This window comes from Rhinopithecus roxellana, chromosome 3 (genome assembly GCF_007565055.1).
Source record: "Rhinopithecus roxellana isolate Shanxi Qingling chromosome 3, ASM756505v1, whole genome shotgun sequence".
Classification (NCBI taxonomy): domain Eukaryota; kingdom Metazoa; phylum Chordata; class Mammalia; order Primates; family Cercopithecidae; genus Rhinopithecus; species Rhinopithecus roxellana.
In genome coordinates, this window is record NC_044551.1 from 113805569 (window position 1) to 113826232 (window position 20664).

The 20664-nt window shown below is 37.8% G+C and overlaps 1 protein-coding gene across 5 annotated transcripts in view; it reads right to left on the reverse strand.

The window, feature by feature from the left end:
* The window catches only part of JAKMIP2 (janus kinase and microtubule interacting protein 2), a 201811-nt gene that overhangs the window by 111380 nt on the left and 69767 nt on the right, over positions 1-20664 (reverse strand). The window contains exons 2-3 of one of the 5 annotated variants that reach the window (XM_030927963.1): positions 9266-9445; positions 451-580 (exon numbers count right to left, since the gene is read on the reverse strand). The exons of the other annotated variants lie outside the window; for them this stretch is intronic. The gene's annotated coding sequence lies outside the window, so the exon portion shown is untranslated. The remainder of the gene's footprint in view (positions 1-450; positions 581-9265; positions 9446-20664) is intronic. 5 annotated transcript variants of the gene reach the window in all.

The following is a 20664-nucleotide window of genomic DNA, read 5'->3' on the forward strand; positions in this document are numbered from 1 at the left end:
TATGCACATATGGGCTCAGAGCTTATCAAATTGTGACAAATTTTGTGTTTGTTTAAGGTTTTACACTGGAGGCTGAGTAACTTGGAGGCACAGGATAATAAAAGCACATGCAAGCAAGCCAATTTGTTTTATATGTAACCATTTAAGATGCAGGATCAGAAGGATTTTCTCCCTTCATTCTCAAATTTCTGCTAGGCATGAGTATTCATGATCAAGCTAGACTCAAAACAAACTAACGATGCGTTAAGTATTAACACCCAGGATTCTTATGGAATGATTTTTTTTTTTGTACTAAGTTTGGCAGTTTATAGACAGTTGCCAGTGATCCAACTAAATTAAGTGCTCTTGAATACAAGCTTAAATAAAGAAAAACCTATTTAGTAGTGAGAGGCTAAAAAAGAAAAGAAAAAAAAAAATGGCACCAATTGCCCAGCTTCCTTCCACACCTACCTCTGAGGTAGAAGACTCTCAAGGATCCAGACTTCCCTTTCATAGACTCCAGATAGATGAGGTTTATGACGGACACTGGATTAATGGCTTCTGTTAGTCTGCAGCTTGGCTATATCAGTTCCCACATTTCCTGTCTCGAGAGAGCCAGATGAATAGGATTCCTCCTTAGGGCATTATTGAATGGCAATGGCACTTCTCCAATAGCAGCATCCCTAGCATGGGCATCAGGCCCAGATATTTATTATATGTTCTTCCATAGCTTCTGACAAGCAAGCAAGTAAGGTTTGTTTTTCTCATTTCTTCCTCTATTGTTATGCAAGTGAAAGGTAGGGGTGTGTGTGTGTGTGTGTGTGTGTGTGTGAGAGAGAGAGAGAGAGAGAGAGAGAAAGAGAACAAGTGATCAAATTCAGAAACGTTTCCCCCTCATACTAATTTTTATATACTGATTTATAGAAATTGAGATTTGACTCTTGATGTAACTACTTGACTTAGACTGAGAACTAAGTTATATATAATAGAAACTTTTTTTTTTCTGGCAAAATTATATAGAACAACACATAGTTCTATTATATTATACATTTTAAAGCCCAAAACGATCAAGTGTTTAAAATCTGCTGAACATAATATTTACAATATTTGCTTTCATTTTTAAGGAGAGACAAAAATACAACAATATTTTATAGATATCTTCCCAATTACAGGCTTCTACCAGCCTTAACTTTCCTTATCTCAATAAAAGTTAGGAAGACATATCCCTTATGGAGGTTGGACAAAATTTAGTAAACATATACTGAGTGCCAACCATATTTAAGTTATTGCTCTATGTAAGGTTTACTGAGACTGACATATTGCAGAACTTCAGGAGATACCATTCATGTATGCTTCTGATATGGTTTGGCTGTATCTCCACCCAAAACTCATCTTGAATTGTAGTTCCCATAATCCCTGTATGTCATGGGAGGGACCCAGTGGGAAGTGAATGGATCATGGGGCAGTTTCCCGCATGCTGTTCTCATGATAGTGAGTGAATTCTCATAAGATCTGATGGTTTTATAAAGGGCTTCCCCATTTGCTCGGCATTTCTCTCTGTGCTGCCATGCAAAGAAGGATGTGTTTGCTTCTCCTTCTGCCATAATTGTAAGATTCCTGAGGCCTCCTCAGCCATGCAGAACTGTGAGTCAACTAAATCTCTTTCCTTTATAAATTACCCAGTCTTGGGTATTTCTATATAGCAGTGTGAGAACAGACTAATACAGCAAATTGGTACTGCAGAGAGTGCCGTGCTGGTATAAGGATACTTGAAAATGTGGAAGCAACTTTGGAACTGGGTAACAGATAGAGGTTGGAACAGTTTGGAGGGCTCAGACAAGACAGGAAAATATGGAAAAGTTTGGACTTTCCTAGAGACTTGCTGAATGGCTTTGATCAAAATGCTGATAGTGACATGGACAATGAAGTCCAGGTTGAAGTGGTCTCAGATGGAGATGAGGAACTTGTAGGGAACTGGAATAAAGGTGATTCTTGCTATGCTTTAGCAAAGAGCCTGGCAACATTTTGCCCCTGCCCAAGAGATCTGAGGAACTTTGAACTTGAGAGAGATGATTTAGGGTATCTGGCAGAAGAAATTTCTAAGCAGCAAAGTGTTCAAGAGGAAGCAGAGCATAAAAGTTTGGAAAATTTGCAGACGGAAGATGCAATAGGAAAGAAAAACTCATTTTCTGGGGGAGAAATCCAAGCCTGCTGTAGAAATTTGTGTAAGTAACAAGGAGCCTGTATTAGTTCGTTTTCACACGGCTAATAAAAACATACCTGAGACTGAGAAGAAAAAGAGGCTTAATTGGACTTACAGTTTCACATGACTGAGGAGGCCTCAGAATCGTGGCAGGAGGTGAAAGACACTTCTTACATGGTGGCAGCAAGAGAAAAATGAGGAAGAAGCAAAAGCGGAAACCCCTGATAAAGTCAGCAGATCTCATGAGACTTATTCACTATCATGAGAACAGCACAGGAAAGACTGGCTCGCATGATTCAATTACCTTCCCCTGGGTCCCTCCCACAACATGTAGGAATTCTGGGAGATACAATTGAAGTTGAGATTTGAATGGGGACACAGCCAAATCATATCAGAGCCAAATGTTAATCACCAAGACAATGGAGAATATGTCTCCAGGGCATGACAGAGACCTTCACAGCAGCCTCTTCCATCACAGGCCTGGAGGCCTAGGAGGAAAGAATGGTTACATAGGTTGGGTCTAGGGCCACCCTGCTGTGTGCAGCCTGGGGACTTGGTGCCCTGCATCCAAGCTGCTCCAGCTGTGGCTAAAAGAGGCCAAGGTACAGCTCGGGCCATGGCTTCCGAGGATACAAGTCCTAAGTCTTGGCCACTTTCACATAGGGTTGAGCCTGCTGGTGCACAAAAGCCAAGAACTGAGGTTTTGGAACCTCTGCCTAGATCTCAGAGGATGAATGAAACTGCCTGAATGTCCAGGCAGAAATTTGCTGCAGGGGTGGAGTCCTCATGGAGAACCTTTGGTAGGGCAGTGTAGAAGGGAAATGTGGGGTTGGAGACCGGACACAGAGTCACCACTGGGGCACTGCCTAGTGGAGCTGTGAGAAGAGGACCACTGTCCTCCAGACCCCAGAATGGTAGAGTCACCAACAGTTTGCACTGTGCACTTGGAAAAGCCACAGACACTCAACGGCAGCTGTGAAAGCAGCTGGGAGGGGGGCTGTATCCTGCAAAGTCACAGGAGCGGAGCTTCCCAGGGCCATGAGCCCACCTCTTGCATTAGTGAGACCTGGATGTGAGATGTGGAGTCCAAAGAGATCATTTGGAAACTTTAGGGTTTAATGACTGCTCTACTGGATTTTGGACTTGCATGAGCCCATAGACTTTTTGATCTGGCCAATTTGTCCCATTTGAAACATGTGTATTTACCCAATGTCTGTACCCCCATTCTATCTAGGAGCTAACTTACTTTTGATTTTATAGGCTCATAGGCAGAAGAGACTTGCCTTGTCTCAGGTGAGACTTTGGACTTGGACTTTTGGGTTAATCCTGAAATGAGTTAAGACTTTGGGGTACTGTTGGAAAGGAAGGATTGTGTTTTGAAATGTGAGGACACAAGATTTGGAGGGATGGGGGTAGAATGATATGATTTGGCTGTGTCCCCACCCAAATCGTATCTTGAATTTTATTCCCACAATCCCCATCCTACTGGATGGACCCAGTAGGAAGTCATTGGATGATGAAGGTGGTTTTCCTCATGCTGTTCTCATGATAGTGAGTGAGTTCTCACAAGATCTGATGGTCTTATTAGGGCTTCCCCCTTCACTCAACACTTCTCTCTCCTGCTGCCTTGTGAGGAAGAATGTGTTGGCTTCCCCTTCTGCCATGATTGTACATTTCCTGAGGCCTCCCCAGCCATGTGGAACCATGAGTCAACTAAACCTCTTTCCTTCATAAATTACCCAGTCTCAGGTATTTCTTCACAGCAGCATGAGAATGAACTAATATAGCTTCTTAGAGTTGCTCAAAGTGGAAAGTGGTTGTACAAAAATAATCTGGATTTTCACTGGTACTCTGTGGGCCATAGAATAATGCCACCTCCTCAGCTCTGAAAGTTCTTCACAGTCTGGTGTGAACCTCATTTATCACAATCTATGTTACCTAAGATTTGGCTATATAAGATCTATTCACTTCCTACCTTTTCCTGTAATTGGTCTATGCTCTTCTATCCTTTGCTCATGCTATGAATCTAATCAATAAAAGAGAAAATATACACCCATCTGTTATACAAACGGTAGTAAAAACACTAAAGCATATCACATTTGAACTGTAGGGTAAAGACAATTTGAAGAAAATAATGGCAGTTAAAGTTCTGATTTGGTAGGTTGAAAGAACTGCTGCTGGCTTGAGTAGGTGTTGACGTGAGCAGAGTTGTGTTCAAGTAAGTTAAGATGGGTTACAGTAAGAAAACTTGTACAATCATTAAATAAGACAGAATCAGGCTCTAGCCTGGGTGGAAATGGTGAAGAACAGATGTAGAGAGAATTCCAGGGTAAGAGAAGGTAATTGAAAGATCTTGGGAAGTTGTTTACATTGGTGAAAAAAACAATTAGAGAGGGACCCTTTAAATAACAGCAAGACCACAAGAAAAGAGGGTAGGAGACAGGCAAGTCAGGTGGGATGAGGGCTGAGTGGCTTGGGGAATAGAGAGGAACTAAGAAACATTTTTTACCCCAGCCATAAATGAACTAGTTTTCTTGAACATCTTACTCATAAAAAAAACCCCTAAAATTTCTGGATTAACAACAATAGCAAAAGCCAATCACAGAACAAAAATAGAATTCCAGAAATACAAACAGCACAGATGGCTCTATCCTTACAGCATCAGCTAAAATGTGATGCCTGTTGTACACTGGGGATAGGCAACAAACGCTAGTGTTTCAAGAGTAGGATTTTCTTTGTATGAAGGAGCTTGCATAAAATTGGGTTTCCAAAGAAAACTAAAATCAGCCTGCCCTTCCTGAAGAAGACCAAGGAAAACTGTCTATTTAAACTTGGTGCTGTGTGAAGCAGAAAATTATTCTCTGGCATGGAGTCACAGGTTATCCTTCATGGTAGTATGTGACCTAAATGTACGTTATCCATGTTAGTTGAAAACATATTGGCTGAAAGGCCAGTGCCCCCAATGATCAAAGAGAAGCAAATTCAAAACCTCTTTGGAGAAACACCCTTTTAATACAGACCTCAAAACATTTCCCCAGATAAAGTTCTCAAGTGGAAAAGTTCATGGAGTGGGGGGAAACAGAAATAAAATCAGACCATTAGAGATTCAAATATTGAAATTATTTGTCATAAAGTACAAAGTATACTAAAAATAGTTAAAAATATGAAAAATATTAAAAATGAAGTGACATAAACAAAGAACTAGTGGCTATAAAAATAAATCAAACCTTTAGGAAGGAGAAAAAATAATTATAATTGAAAATTAAATGGATAGTAAACATTAGGTTAGATACAGACAAAGAGACATTTAGTGAACTAGAAAGTAGACCTAAAGAAATTATTCAATAGTAGGAACAAAATCACAGATATTTAAAATATGTATGCAGGGTTAAGACAAATGGAAATCAGAGTAAGAAAGGCTAATATATATCTCATGCAGTTTCTAGGAGGAGAAAATAGGCAAGCCTGAGACAAGTTTACTAACATTTGAGGAGATACAACAGCAGCTTTAGAATTTAGCTGTCTTTAAGTGTCTCATGGGAGAAAGTCAGCTGTGTATTTGTTTCCCCATTTTGCCACTACTAAAAGCTTTGATCAGAACCAAGTCCAGATTCTCAGCCCCTAACCATAGCCAGGAATTAGCAAATTTCTGAGGGAAAAAGTAACTGCTGATCTTCAGATCACCTCTGGAAGTTTCTTGCCTTTCTGGAATTTTAGTCCCCCTAATCTTCCTTTCTTTTGTAGCTCTTGGATGCCTTTAATATGTAATTTTTGTAACATATCTGGCTTTTTAAATTGTTTTCAGTGGAAGCATGGAGCTGTCATGCGCTACTTCATTCTAGCAGAAAGTGGAAACTAAGGGTGGTGTCTTTGATATTTGAGCATATTCATTTGGTTGGCATATTTATGTGGTTGGAGGAAGGTATGAAAAGAAAAGTATGGCAGCTGGGAATGAGATTATGTAGAGTCCTGTAGGTTATGGTAAGAATTTGTTTTGTAAAAAAAGCTGTAGGGTCAAAATATGCTGAAGACCAATGTCATAAAGGAAGAAGTCTCAAAGAAGAGAAACAAGATAAATAAAAGGAATATGATCCTGGAAAGGGAAGAGGGTATCCTGGGATTAGACTCAAGAAGGAGGGATCCAGAGGCAGTGAAAGAAGTTAAATTACTTTGTGATCACATATTGCTTTGTGGTTGATTAGTGAAGACAGAATATCTTAAAGATAAAGAGAGTGCTGATTCCTTTTCCTTACCCTCATAGTTAGTGCAAGTAAGATGAAAAGCAGCCTTTACTTGAAAAAGAATCTTCTTGTGAACAAAAGTTACCTGCTATGGTCTAAATGTTTTTATCCCCCTACAATTCATATGTTGAAATCTAACCCCTACAGTGACAGTATTAAGAAGAGGGGCCTTTGGGAGGTGAATAGGTCACAAAGGCTTGACCCTCATCAATCTTTGATCATTGGGAGCACTGACCTTTCAGCCAATATGTTTTCAACTAACATAGATAGCGTACATTTAGGTCACACACCACCATGAAGGATGACTTGAGAATCCATGCCAGAAAATAATTTTCTCCTTCATACAGCACCAAGTTTGAATAGGCAATACAACTAGTTCCATTATGAAAGAGGCCCAAGGAGGCTTGTTTTCCCCTTCTGCCATGTGAAGATGCAGCAAGTAGGTGCCATTTATGAGGAATGAGCCCTCACAAGACACCAAATGTGCTGGTGCCTTGATCCTGGACTTATCAGCCTCAGAACTGTGAGCAATAAATTCCGTCATTTATAAATTACCCAGTGTAAGGTATTTTGTTATAGCAACCAGAATGGACTAAGACACTACTGACCACTCATTTTGCTTGCACATTCTCTCTCCATTCTTCTGATAACAGAACTGCCTTTGGTGAACTATCCCTCCTCATTCTCAGTCCATGTGATTTTAGTAGAGTTAGCTGCATTTTCCCTTCTGCTTCTTTCCTAACTGCCTGGCACAAAAGTCAAAACATGATCCAGAGCAATTGCTTACAGCAAACACAATTTTGTCTAGTGAAACTCAATTCTAGAACTTTTGATATAACTATTTTACTGGGGTTGATGGAATATTAATCTGAACCTGCTAGTGGCTACCTTGCTATCACAAGGGAAGAACCAACACAGAAGAAACAGCTAAGCTATGAGGATGCAAAGGCATAAGAATGATACAATGGACTTTGAGGACTAGGGGGAAAGGGTGGAAGGGGGTGAGGGATAAAAGACTACACACTGAGTACAATGTACATTGCTCAGGTGATGGGTGTGCCAACATCTCAGAAATCACCATTAAAGAACTTATGTATAAAGAAGGAAAGAGAAAGAAAGAAAGGAAGAAAGAAAGAAAAAGTGAAAGAAAGAAAGAAAGAAAGAAAGAAAAGTGAAAAGAGGAAAGGAAAGGAAGACAGGAAGGAAGGAAGGAAGGAAGGAAGGAGGAGGGAGGGAGGGAGGGAGGAAGAAAGGAAGGAAGGCAGGAAGGGAGGGAGGGAGGGAGGGAGGGAAGAAGGAAGGAAGGAAGGGAGGGAGGGAGGGAGGGGCACAGGGAAGAAGGGAGAGAGAACGAAAGAAAGAAAGAAAAGAAAGAGAGAAAGAAAAGAAAGAAAGAAGGAAGCAAAGAAAGAAAGAAAGAAGAAAGAAAAGAGCAGAAGCCAAGGAGGAAGGAGACCGAGAGGCAGCAAGACAGAAAGTGATGATCCAAACATGGTTGAGCATGGCTCTATTTCTATACTTTCCATTTACATGAGATAAATTATCTTTCCTGCTTATGTCAATTAGAGTTGTATTTTGGCAAACTGCAAAAGAAAGACTCCTCACAAATACACTTGGGAAACTCTGCAATAAATGGAATTTTGTTTCCAATAGGCATTTAACAAGACATTAAAAATCCTAGAATTTCAAAGTAAAGAACCTCAGAGATTGTTTTGACTTGCCTCAAGTCCCATAGTGAGTGAGTGGTGGATCTACTGCTAAAATCCAGGTCTCCTACACTTTTCTCCTCTCAAGAAGAGATAATAATACACAGTCATGTGTGATTTAATGAGAGAGATATAGTCTGAGGACTGTATCTTTTGGCAATTTTGTCATCCTGTGAACATCATAGAATGTACTTATACAAACCTATATGGTAGAGCCCACTATACACCCAGGCTATATATTATAACTTATTGATCCTAGGCTACAAATGGGTGCAGCATACAACTGTACTTCATACTGTAGGCAAATGTTAAGTCGTAAGTATTTATGTATCTAAACATACTTAAACATAGAAAAGGTACAATAAAATACAAGATAAAAATAGACGGTACACCTGTATGGAGCACTTACTGTGAGTGCAGCTTGCTGGACTGCAAGTTGTTCTGGGTGAGCAAATAAGTGAGTGGTGAGTGAATGTGAAGACCTAGTCATCACTGTACATTACTGTAGACTTTATAAACACTGTACACTTAGGCTACACTAAATTTACATAAAAGTTTTATTTCTTCAGTAAGAAGTTAACCTTCGCTTACTGTAACTTTTTTTTTTTTTTTTTTTTTTTGAGACAGAGTCTTGCTCTGTTGCCCAGACTGGAGTGTATAGTGCAGTCATGGCTCACTGCAGCCTTTACCTCTGAAATTCAAGTGATCCTCCCATCTTAGCCTTCTGAGTAGGTGGGACCACAGGTGCATGCAACCATGCCCAGCTAATTTTTTTTGTAGTGACAAGGTCTCACTATGTTTTCCAGGCTGGTCTGGTGCTCCTGAACTCAAACAATCCTCCTACCTCAGCCTCAAAGTGCTGGGATTACAAGCATGAGCCACTGTGCCTGGCCTTTACTGTAACTTGTTTACTTCATAAACTTTTTTACTTCAACTTTTTTACTTCATAAACTTTTTAATTTTTAATTTTTTACTTCATAAACTTTTTAATTTTTAAACTTTAAGTATTTTTGTGCTGCTATACAATACATTTTCTTTTTTATATCTTATTATGTATACTTTTTCTATTAAACAATTGTTTTTACTTCTTAAATGTTTTGTTAAAAACTAAGACACAAACACAAACCACACATTACCTTAGGCCTGCACAGGGTCAGGGGTCAGGATCACTAGTATCTGTCTTCCATCGTCACAGCTTGTCCCGCTAGAAGGTCTTCAGGGGCAACAACATGCATGGAGCTGTCATCTCCTATACTAACAATGCCTTTTGGAATACCTCCTGAGGCTGTCTTATATATAAGTAGAAGGACTATACTCTAAAATAACAAGGAAGTATGGTATAGTAAATACATAAGCAACATAGTCTTTTATTATCATTACCAAATATATACTGTGCATCATTATACGTGATATACTTTTATAGACCGGCAATGCTGTAGATTTGTTTACAGCAGTAATACCACAAACACGTGAGTAATGCATTGTGCTATAGCGTTACAACTGCTATGATGTCACTAAGCAAAAGGAACTTTCCAGCTCAATTATAATCTTATGGGATGGACCACCATGGTAGATGTGGTCCATCTTTAACAGAAACATCATACAGAAACATCATTGTGTGGGACATGGCTGTATGTTCCATTTCTCTCCTGGCCTCCTTTTACTGGGAAATTTGGTGTTAGGGAAGAGAGGAGGCTCCAACATTAGAAGCAGAGCAAGGTAAGAGGAAAGACAAGCAGGGAGTGAGAAATGATTCACTCTCCCAGAAGATTAAATCATCCATTAATAGTCAGCTTCTTCATGGAAAGTCAACTGGATTCCCTCTGGTAATCAATTTCCCCAGTCATTACTCAAAAGTCAAGTCAAGCAGAGGTTTCACTTCCTTAACTTGTAAATATCTTTGGCTGTCAATAATCATTTCTACTTGATACTGTCGTTATTCTGATTTTGCAGAAAGGCTGTATGGTGGAGTTAGGAAGAGCTTCTCCAAAGCAGCACTTTATTTGACTGTGTTTGAAGGTAGGTAGTGATAGACCCACTGGAGCTGTTTTCTGAAGGATGTAGCACTTTATAGGAAGAGAAAATAGCACTAATAATGTCGCAGAGTATGAACTACAAGGTACAAGCAAACATCTGCACACAAATCAGCCAAGATAATTTTACCTCATCAGATGCCACACTCAGGATACATGAGTGAAATCTCTTTGGAATATGTTCGTTGTTGCTGCAAAACAGAATGTTCTTTGCTTTTAAGAATAATTTTCCTCTGGTTTCTTAAAATGCCTTTTACACCAGTTAAACCCATTAGGAGTGTGTGAAAAATTTGTGTTGATCAAGCTGAGTTTGAGCCATCAAATTCTAACAAAGTCACTTGTTTTCTGCATCGTAAGCAGTGGATTATTGGAGTCAGGAAGGGAATTCCAGGAACCCCTTAACTCAGAGATAGTGAATGGTCAGTTGTTAGGTAAACAATAAGGCCAGGTATGGTGGTTTATGCCTGTATTAGCACCTTGGGAGGTCGAGGTGGATGGACTGCTTGAACCTAGGAGTTTGAGACCAGCCTGTGCAGCATGGAGAAACCCCTTCTCTACTAAAAATACAAAAATTAGCCGAGTGTGGTGGCACACGCCTGCAATCCCAGCTACTCAGGAGGCTGAGGCCACGAGAATCATTTGAGGCTGGGAGGCAGTGGTTGCAGTGAGCCAAGATTGCACCACTGCACTCCAGCCTGGGTGACAGAGTGAGACCTGTCTCAAAACAAACAACAACAACAACAACAACACACACACACAGAGAGAGAGAGAGAAAAAAAAAAACCCAAAAAACAAAAAACAAAGAAAAAATCTGAGGTCCTGTGTGACTTGTGGCAACATCCCACTGTCTCTACTTTGGGCGTCACCTTTCTGAACTGCAAAGCAAGTGAAATATAAGGTTACTTCCAGGGCGGAAGTGCTCTGACCTTCTATCCTCAGGATAAAGTGTATGGCTGGGAGATTGGTTATGCAGTTTGTCATAAAGCATTGAAAGAAAGCAAAGCCTTAACATTATGCATAATTAAGGACTTGCAATTTAAAACTCTAGTTCTATGTTTTACGTATAAAATGAATAATGTGTTTTAAATGGACTGTTTTGATGTGGATGTGGGGAAACACTTCTGTGTTTTGGTGGGAGTATAAACTAGCACAAGCTTTCTGCAGAGTAATCTGGCCACATATTTAACAATTGAAACTGTACGTAGCCTTTGATTTAGGCACTCTGCTAGGAATTTATGTTATAGGTATATTTGAACATGTGTGAAATAATTTTGTATATGGCATTATACAAATATAGTATTGAAGTACCTGAAGCAGGTAGCGAAATGCTGGAAATAACCTAAATGTTAGTATCTATAATGGAATAACTCTACAGTGTAATATCATGCAGATATTGGAAAGTAAAATTTAGATCTGACAGGAAAACCGTAAAATATATTAATAAGGAAAGACTCTTACAGAAGTGAATTCCCTCAGTTCATTGATTCAAGAGAGGATCAGAGGGGATGCTGGTTTTTTCCATCTTCCCCAAGACTGGAGAACCAGCAACTGCATTTTAACAAACGAGTTGACCAGCAATGCTTTTCAGTCAAGGTTGGCAAGGAAGATGCATGGGGATTCTGGCTGAAATATTGAGATATTTAAACTCCTGGACTCGAGCAATCCTTCTGCCCCAGCCTCCCAAACAGCTGAGACTATAGGCACATGCCACTGTGCCCAGCTACGAATTCTTTTCTTAACACTTTCCATGGTCATCTGGTTTAACAGACATTTCTTTAAAAAAGAAAGGAAATAATAACAATAATGCTTTAGTATTGAGTACCTACTATGAAGCATCACTAGAAATCTTTGTATATTTTATCATTTATCCTAAAAATTATAATCTACCCAAATATTACAGATTGAGTATTTCTAATTTGAAAATCCAAAATCTGAAATGACGCTCAAAGGACATGCTCTTCGGAGCATTTCAGATTTCAGATTTTTTGGATTAGGGATGCTCAACCAATATACTGCAAATACAGTGTTCCAAAATCTGAAAAAAATCTACAATCGGAAACACTTCAGGTCCCAAGCATTTCAAGTAAGGGATATCCAATCTGTGTCTCCATTGGTCAGATAAGAAAACTCAGACACAGAGAAGTTTAATGATTTGCACAGAGAATGATAGTCAGTAAGGAATTAAAATTAGTACTTCTTTCTGCTGTCAAAGCTGATGTGTTTACCTGTGTGTTATACTTTCTAGGCCTTTTTTTGATGGTTATGAATCAGGAACTTTTTAATACAGGCAGTTAAACAGGCACTATAATGTAAATATCTATTAAATAATTCTAGGTACTGTGTTAAGTACTTAACTGTGTTAAGTCTTCACCAAGTGCAGTCAACATGTTGAGCCCCAGAAGGGACAGAAATGAACACGTGCTCTTAGTGATGGCTGGGACCCATGTTAGATGTGCAGTAATAAGTATTAGTACTTATTAATAAGTGTGGTGTTTCTGAAACCTTAGGCATTTTTGTAGCATCCTCACAATTTTCACTATATCCATGTGCCAACTTAACATTACTTAATTCATTTCTACTTAAATTAACTCGTTTCTTTTCCTTAAAGTCCAGCTATTTTAGCCTCAGCCTAAACACCGTATCTGTTAAAAGTTGTGATATGTCAGTAATATTTTCTAGTACATGCTACAATAAGCATATTACTATGGGGGAAAATCCATTCATGTGCCATCCAACATCACACTCTGGGAAATACTAGATTAATACCACATTGTCTCAGAGTGACACAGCCCCTTCCTAGGCCCCATGAGATTTTCTTTCTTAACTTTTGTGATGTTGTCGCTCCCAGAACTGAAATATGTAGCTACCAGTGTATCCCTAACATTGGTATAATCTCCCTGGTAACATATCCTGCTCTGAAATTGATAGATTTATTCATTTTCCATCATGCACCACCCTTCCTAAACATTTGACTGACTGTAGATGTAATGCACAACAGTGGGTTTTGATACTAAATTTATGGTGAGTCAATGACTGATATGCAAATCAGATCGGCAATAGTAAGTAGAGTCTTCTTAGCAAAATGAGTTGAAATAGGAGATTAGGGAGGAGCCATGATTTGAACCAAATGCTTCCACAGGACAGAATATAGGTGTTTTGAGGTGGGCTACATCAACTGGTCTGAACAAAGTCAGTTAGAAGAGAGCTTAAGCTGGATATGATGTCTCAGCATTTTCTCCAAAGATTGTAAGTGAGAGAAGAAGGCAACTTAAATTGATATTTTATATTTATCAATAAATGTTTGCCTATTTTCTAAAAGATATCCTTAGGAGACGTTCTGGGAAGTGTGCAACTATTGAGTCAAAGAGTATGAAATTATTTTACATATTTAAATTCATATGGTGAAACTCCACAAAACTAAGATTTAAGTGACAATGGAAAATTGTCAAAACAATAAAGCTATCAAAAAATGAAAAACAAAAGAAAATGTAAAGAAATGTGGACTGAAGAAAGATTCATATTTCCCTCAGCATCGAGTTTCAGACATTAACTCTCAAAGCTTGAAGATAATCCATATCACCCGAGGAGTTTGTGAACCATGCAGCAGTTAGGTTCTACCCATATAAATCTAAACTAGAAGCTCTGAGGTGAGGACTAGGCATCTTCATTTTTAGGAGGCTCCCAGGTCATTGTGATGCACACCACATTCCAAAACACTGACTTAATTAACAGCTAGTCATGTAGGAGGAGAAACAGGCTGGAATTATAATTACCAACACTTACATATTAATTATGATTAGTTTAATAATCTACAGAATAAATAGTTCTATAATCTTGTTATATTTCATTCACAGTTTTAACTTCTGTTTCTTCAATTCTAATATTAACTTTCTGTTCCCCCTACCACATTTCAATGTTCCTGAAATTGAGATGCTTTTTAAAACTGATGTATGTTTTTTCCTGAAAAGATGTTAGTAAATAAATGTTACAAAATGCAATGAATTATGTGTTAATCAAAGAAATTCAACAGTTACGAGAGACCTCAAAGCCATGAAGCCATTTGTAACATTGTGGGTTCCTGGGTTCAATTTGTGAGTACTCTGAAGCCAGTGTGTAGCTCAGTTTACCTCCTGGGTGTGAACACAGGCCATTACATACCATGGCAAGCTGGCCTTACACTTTAGAGATGCAGCGACTCTCCCAAAGTAAACAACCACCTACACCTCAACAGCACATTTTGTTTCCTTGTTAAAATCATCCTCTCAATGCATCCAATTGTTAGTGCTGGTGACGGAAGTGAAAATGTTTAAGCAGGATAGTTTGCTCTAAAAGGAAGTATTTTGAATAAATCAAGGAACTGAACAGTGGTAATAAATTTTACTTGCTTTGTTCACATATTTGTTAAATAAATGACATAAATAGATTTATGGAGCTGTCCAGTGTTTAAGTGATATTTTATAACTGTATTATGAAAACTTAAATTACAGTAGTGGAATTGAGACGCTTTCAGTATCCAATGAGAATGTTACTGGTTTGTATTATGAGACTCTTATACATGCTTGCATGTATTTGTGTATGTAAATCCAGACACACTTAAAAATATTTATGCGCACATCTATACTTACATTCATACATGCCGACAATTACATATAAAAATATTTCTCTATATAATAACAAGGATCTATAAAAGTACCTATATAAATATGTATAGATATATATACTAATGTATATAGTACATGTTTTAAGATATTTAAAAAATGGAATTAAGTATTTTGTATATCGATGACTTACTCTGAAGTCAGTATAAACAAAGCAAGAGGTAAAAATATCATTCTAGGCTGGGTGGGGTGGCCCATGCCTGTAATCCCAGCACTTTGGGAGACTGAGGTGGGTGGATCACAAGGTCAGGAGTTCAAGACCAGCTTGGCCAAGACGGTGAAACCCCGTCTCTACTAAAAAAAAAAAATTAGCTGGGACTGGTGGCGCGCATCTGTAATCCCAGCTACTCAGGAGGCTGAGGCAGAGAATTGCCTAAATCCGGGAGGTGGAGGTTGCAGTGAGCCAAGATCACAACACTGCACTCCAGCCTGGGCGACAGAGCGAGACTCCATCTCAAACAAACAAACAAACAAACAAACAAACAAAAAGACAATCATCCTAGTCTTTCTTCTTCTGTTCTCCTAATCGTAGTTTTTCTTTAAGGTGCCATTGTCCTCTGTATTTCATTTTATTTATCAGTGTGCATGCCTCATGTATCTATCAGGCTGGAAATTATACAAAGGCAATGATGTTCTACTTGTCTTTGAATTCTTCAATGCCTAATAGAGTGATCAGCCTTTAATAGAGGCTTAAAATCCGAAGGAGTGTTGATGAATAAATGAGTCTGGAAATATGAACAACACTATGAGTTATTTTACTAATTACCTTCTTGAACGTGGACAAATCATTAATTTACTTGGAATCCAGTGTACTCATCCTTACAATTACAGGGTGGGTTTAGTTATTCTTCAAGGTATCATACAGATATTTGTTTCACATATTCAATTTTTTTCATATTCTGAATGCTATCTAACATTACTGTGATATATAGATTCTGCTGAAACATACAGTTTTATCAGTGCTTCCATCAAATGTATTAGCTATCAAAAAAAGAAAGTTAAGACTAAAATCAAGGGGTATACATTTTATATACCGCAAAATGTCAGGGAGAAGAAAAAGATTTAAGGAGCACAGGCTTTGTAAAATCAGTAGTCCTAGAATCTAGTCCGGACTTTACGACTTACTAGCTGAGTGACCTTCAAAAATAAATCAATTAACTTCTTAGGCTCCATTTCCTGGTCTGTAAAATAAAGATTATAATACTTGCTTTATCTCCTTCTCAGGGTTGTTGTGAGGTCCATTAATATATGTGAAAGCAGTTTATATAGTGCTGTATAAATGAAGGTTGTAGTTTTACCCCTCAATACCAATGTTTTAATGGCATTAAACTATATATTGTCACGGCACAATTAATTCAAAATTCACCAAGGCTCTGCCAAAGAGAAACATAAAATGATAGATGTGATGGGAAACAGTTCTGAAATCTTAATTACATTATGCAAATGTGAGGCAATATTATTTTACATCTTGATGCAGATTTCTGAATCAGTTATAGGGATGCATTCCAAGTAGTAAAGTGTCTAGGTAACAAATGAATGTTTCTCAACAGACAGAGGAATAAAAATCTTTCTACTATTTCTTATTTAAGCCAAAAGTCTTAGGCTTTTAAATCTTTCTAAACATTATTTCCTATTATTGAACAGATAACGTGTTAAGTGACAGTAGTTTGCAATACTAAAGACATGAATAGATCTACTTTAAAAATTAACTTTTTAATTTTTACTCTCATGAAAACTTTGAGAACAAGGACTTAATGGCAAAATCAAATATGACCATTACTGCCAAGAAACAGATGCTTGTGTCTAGTCTAAGGGGAAACATTCATCTAATCCAGAGTCTTAAAGTCATAATGAGGTAGTTGTGACTTCTTAGAGTCATAATGAGGTAGTTGTGGCTTCTTAGAGTCATAATGAGGTAGTTGGCAAGTCTACAGGAGTGATGGTAAAATGACTTACTCTATTAATTTACTCATTTATTAGTTCATTCAACAAGTATTTATTTTGCATTGGGTATTTTGCTTGGAAGTGAGACCTCAGTAGTGAATTACAGGGATAGGTTTCTTTTCTTGCCAGACCTTTCCATCAGGCAGAGAAAACAAATGTTAAAGAATAGGAAGGCAAAGGGGGTATATTGGTTAAGAGTGTAGACAGCCTAAAGAGAGAGACACTTGTGGGATTTGGGGGCAACCTAATTTTATTAAGCTTTAGTTTCCTCATTGATAAAAACAGAGTAGTGTCATCATTGATCTCAAGGGTCTTTGAGAAGATTCATAGTGTGTAACCCACAGTAATTTTTTTTTTTTTTTTTGAGACAGAATCTTGCTCTTGTTGCCTGGCTGGAGTGCAGTGGAGCTATCTCGGCTCACTGCAACCTCTGCCTCCTGGGTTCAAGCGATTCTCCGACCTCAGCCTCCCCAGTAGCAAGGATTACAGGCGCATACCACCACACCTGGCTAATTTTTGTATTTTTGGTAGAGACAGGGTTTTGCCATGTTGGCCAGGCTGGTCTTGAATTCCTGACCTCAGGTGATCCACCTGCCTTGGACACTGAGCCCAGTCCATAGTAAATTTCTAAGAAATGTAAACTTTATAGGGTTGATAAAGATATCTTTATCAATTGTACACCTTTAAACCAGTTAAATAGTCTTAATGCTGTGTTAGAACATTCTACAAGGAATCTTGCTTTATTCATGTCTTAGAATCTGAATATTTATGCCGTGTTGTACTTTGAACTCTGTTTTCAGATCCAAGTGTTCCACATTCTCACCTTGGCTTTGTCACCTGTCTTCTGTTCTGGCCTGCCCTTCTTGTCTAGAACCCACACTCACTCACAGAAGTCATGATTTCCAGCCACTCCAGGAAATAACTGCACAGGCCACCTGATCAAGGTTCCTATGGGAGTTCTTCAGCCCAGGGAAAGGATTCAGTCAATTTTCTTTTTTCTTTTTTGTAACAAAGCAATTTACCCTCTCTAAGTCTCAGTTTCTGCATTCATTAAATGACAGGATTTAATGTGACAGTGCCTTTTTAAAATCCATTGTTTTATAAATTCCTGTTTCTCTCTGTTTTTGTAAGATTTATTTTGTTGTGAAAATGATGACATTTTACATACAGGACTCTTCTAAAATCATGTGAAACCCATTGAAAAAATAGCAGCAAATAGGCCAGGGAACAAATTTTAGAGTCCTTCCACTAACAGTATTACAGAGGGCTGCATTCTCATCTCTTTGTGTGGCTTTCACACATTATAAAATTGCTTTGCCAATATCGCTTAGTGGAGGCGGGGGAGGGGATATTTTAAAACTAGGAATTGGATGTTTCACTTGGTTGCTCCTTCATCCATCTTAATTTTGACATCATAAACACCCAGCACCCAGCACCCACCCCTTCCACTCTGATGGAAAGAATAGCTATGCCCATGAATGTTTAAAAGCAAAAATGGAAGGGCATACATTTTACTTCAAACACAGACACTTCTCATCCTCTTTCTCAAGTAAAAGCCTAAGTAGTAACCTTTTAGAGAATGCTAAGAATTGAAATAAATTCTTTGTTGAGTTCATAAATCCAAGTAATTCTAGTAAGTCAGGGTTCCTTTAAGGAATATGGGTAACGATTTAAAAATACGTTAAGGGAAAGGAACTGCTAAAACCAGCAACCTCCATAAATAAACCACATCCGGAATATTAATAATATATTGTATAAAATTCATGAGATACATTTTATGTTTCAGATATCTAGAGCCAGCAATGATACAAAGCAGCTAGACCAGATTTTTTTTTTAATTTCAAGGATCATAGAATTAGTATACCTTAATTATATGAATACAAAAGAGCTTAACATTTGTTTAATTTCTTTGGCAGTTTATACATTAGGAAGACTTTTTTTGTAAATGTGAGCCTTTCACTAACATCAAGGTTCCATTTTTTATGTAAGACATTCTTTGAACAAAAAGTGACAATATTAAAAAAAACAATAAAAGTTAAACTTTATTGAACATTCACTGTATCCCAGGTACTATTCTTGGGGCTTTCAATGGATCAATTTACTTAAAACAGCCTAATGAAACAGGTAATCCCCCTTCTTAATGAGTAATAAAACTGTAGGAAATGATGCAATTTTAAGTACATATGAAATTCTACTTAATTAATGGCAGACTGGGTAATTCTGGACAATCGCCAACCAGTAAAGACAATTTAAAAGCCTAGGAGAAAAACCGCAAATTTTAAAAAGCATTAAAGAACAAATGAGATTATAAAGAATTACCAGGCTGAGATCTGAGGGTACATAAGAGACCGCAGCCAAGAACATAGAGCACTCTGGGACTTTTGCTCTGGTGATATTTGCTGATCCAGGAGAGATGGCTAAGAGGCTGAACTGAGGTTTTGACAGACTAATGGGAGCTAGACAGAAAAAGGTGGTGTCTAGGTGGGCTTGATGATTATTCTTGTTTTGGGCTGGGACTTCAGAGTGCCACATTCTAATGGCAAGGGCAAAGCAAAAGTAAATGAGTACTCATAACGACTGCAGCCCGACTGTAAGTCATCTGGGTGACCTAGACAATCTGAAACCCTCTATTTAGATCAAAGTAATTCCAGGTTGCTATTGCCTACAAGATGGAAAAAGCAAAAGACAACTGACTTGGGACACTCAAATGACTTGTACTAGCAATAATTGAAACACCATACTCCACACACAATAAAAGGTAACCAAACACATGAGGAGATGAGACAGCATGAGTAAGAACCAGCAGAACCAAAAGACAGCAGAAACTCCCAAAGACTTCAAATACTGTAGCCATTACAAAGGTTCTGTAAAACAGTCATGCCTACTTCAGGGGGTAAAAGTCAGGCATGAAAAATTTGAAAGGCAACCTGAAAATATAAAAAGTGATATGATATAGGAAATTTGGGAAAGAACAAAATAGAAGCTATAAAACAGAAAAACATAACAACCAAAATTAAGAAATCAATAGATGAGTTCACTGGAATTTAGGTGTAACAGAAAAGAGAATCAGGTAATGAAAAAGAGGTCGAAAGCATGGAAAGAGCAAAAGATGGAAATGATGCAAGAAAAGAAAGAAAGTGAAAGACATCAAAACACAGCCTGGAAGTCTGTCATATATTCAGCAGAGCCTTAAAAGAATCCAAGAGACAGAATGGGGCTGAGGCAATGTTGGAAGCGCTAAAGGCTAAATTTTTTTTAGAATTGATGAAACATATCTATACATGGAGTCAAAAATCCCAATGAATACCAGCAAGAATTGCAGACAAAGATGAAATCTTAAATGCTATCTGAGAAAAATAGATGACTGGCCTATAAAAAAAAAAAAAAAAAAAAAAAAAACAGTTAAACTGAGAGCTGACTTCTCAACAGCAATATAAGAAGCAGGAGACAGTGGAATATTTTTAATATGTTGAAAGAAAGTAACTACCCAAATTTGAATTCCATACCCACTGAAAATGTCCTTCAAGAATGAAGGTGAAACAAAGATGTTTTAGATGCACACTAAAGACAAATCTAAAGGATGTTATTTAGACAGAAGGAAAATGATACAGAAAAATACAAGGAATGAGGAAAAGTGATATCTGGGCAAATGTAAAAGAACATGGATTATTTAAAAATATGAATATATTTTATATATAATTATAATCACAAAGTGATAGCATCTAATTCTGTAATTCAAGAACAGTAAATGTAGCTTTAAGGGCTAGAAGGAACATAAATGTATGTATTACAATTATTCTTTGATAAGAGAAGAATGTGTTATAATTACTAGAATTAACACAGAGATTAGTCTGTAACTTCTAAGTTAATAGAAGAAATTGAATGATTAAAAAATTTCCT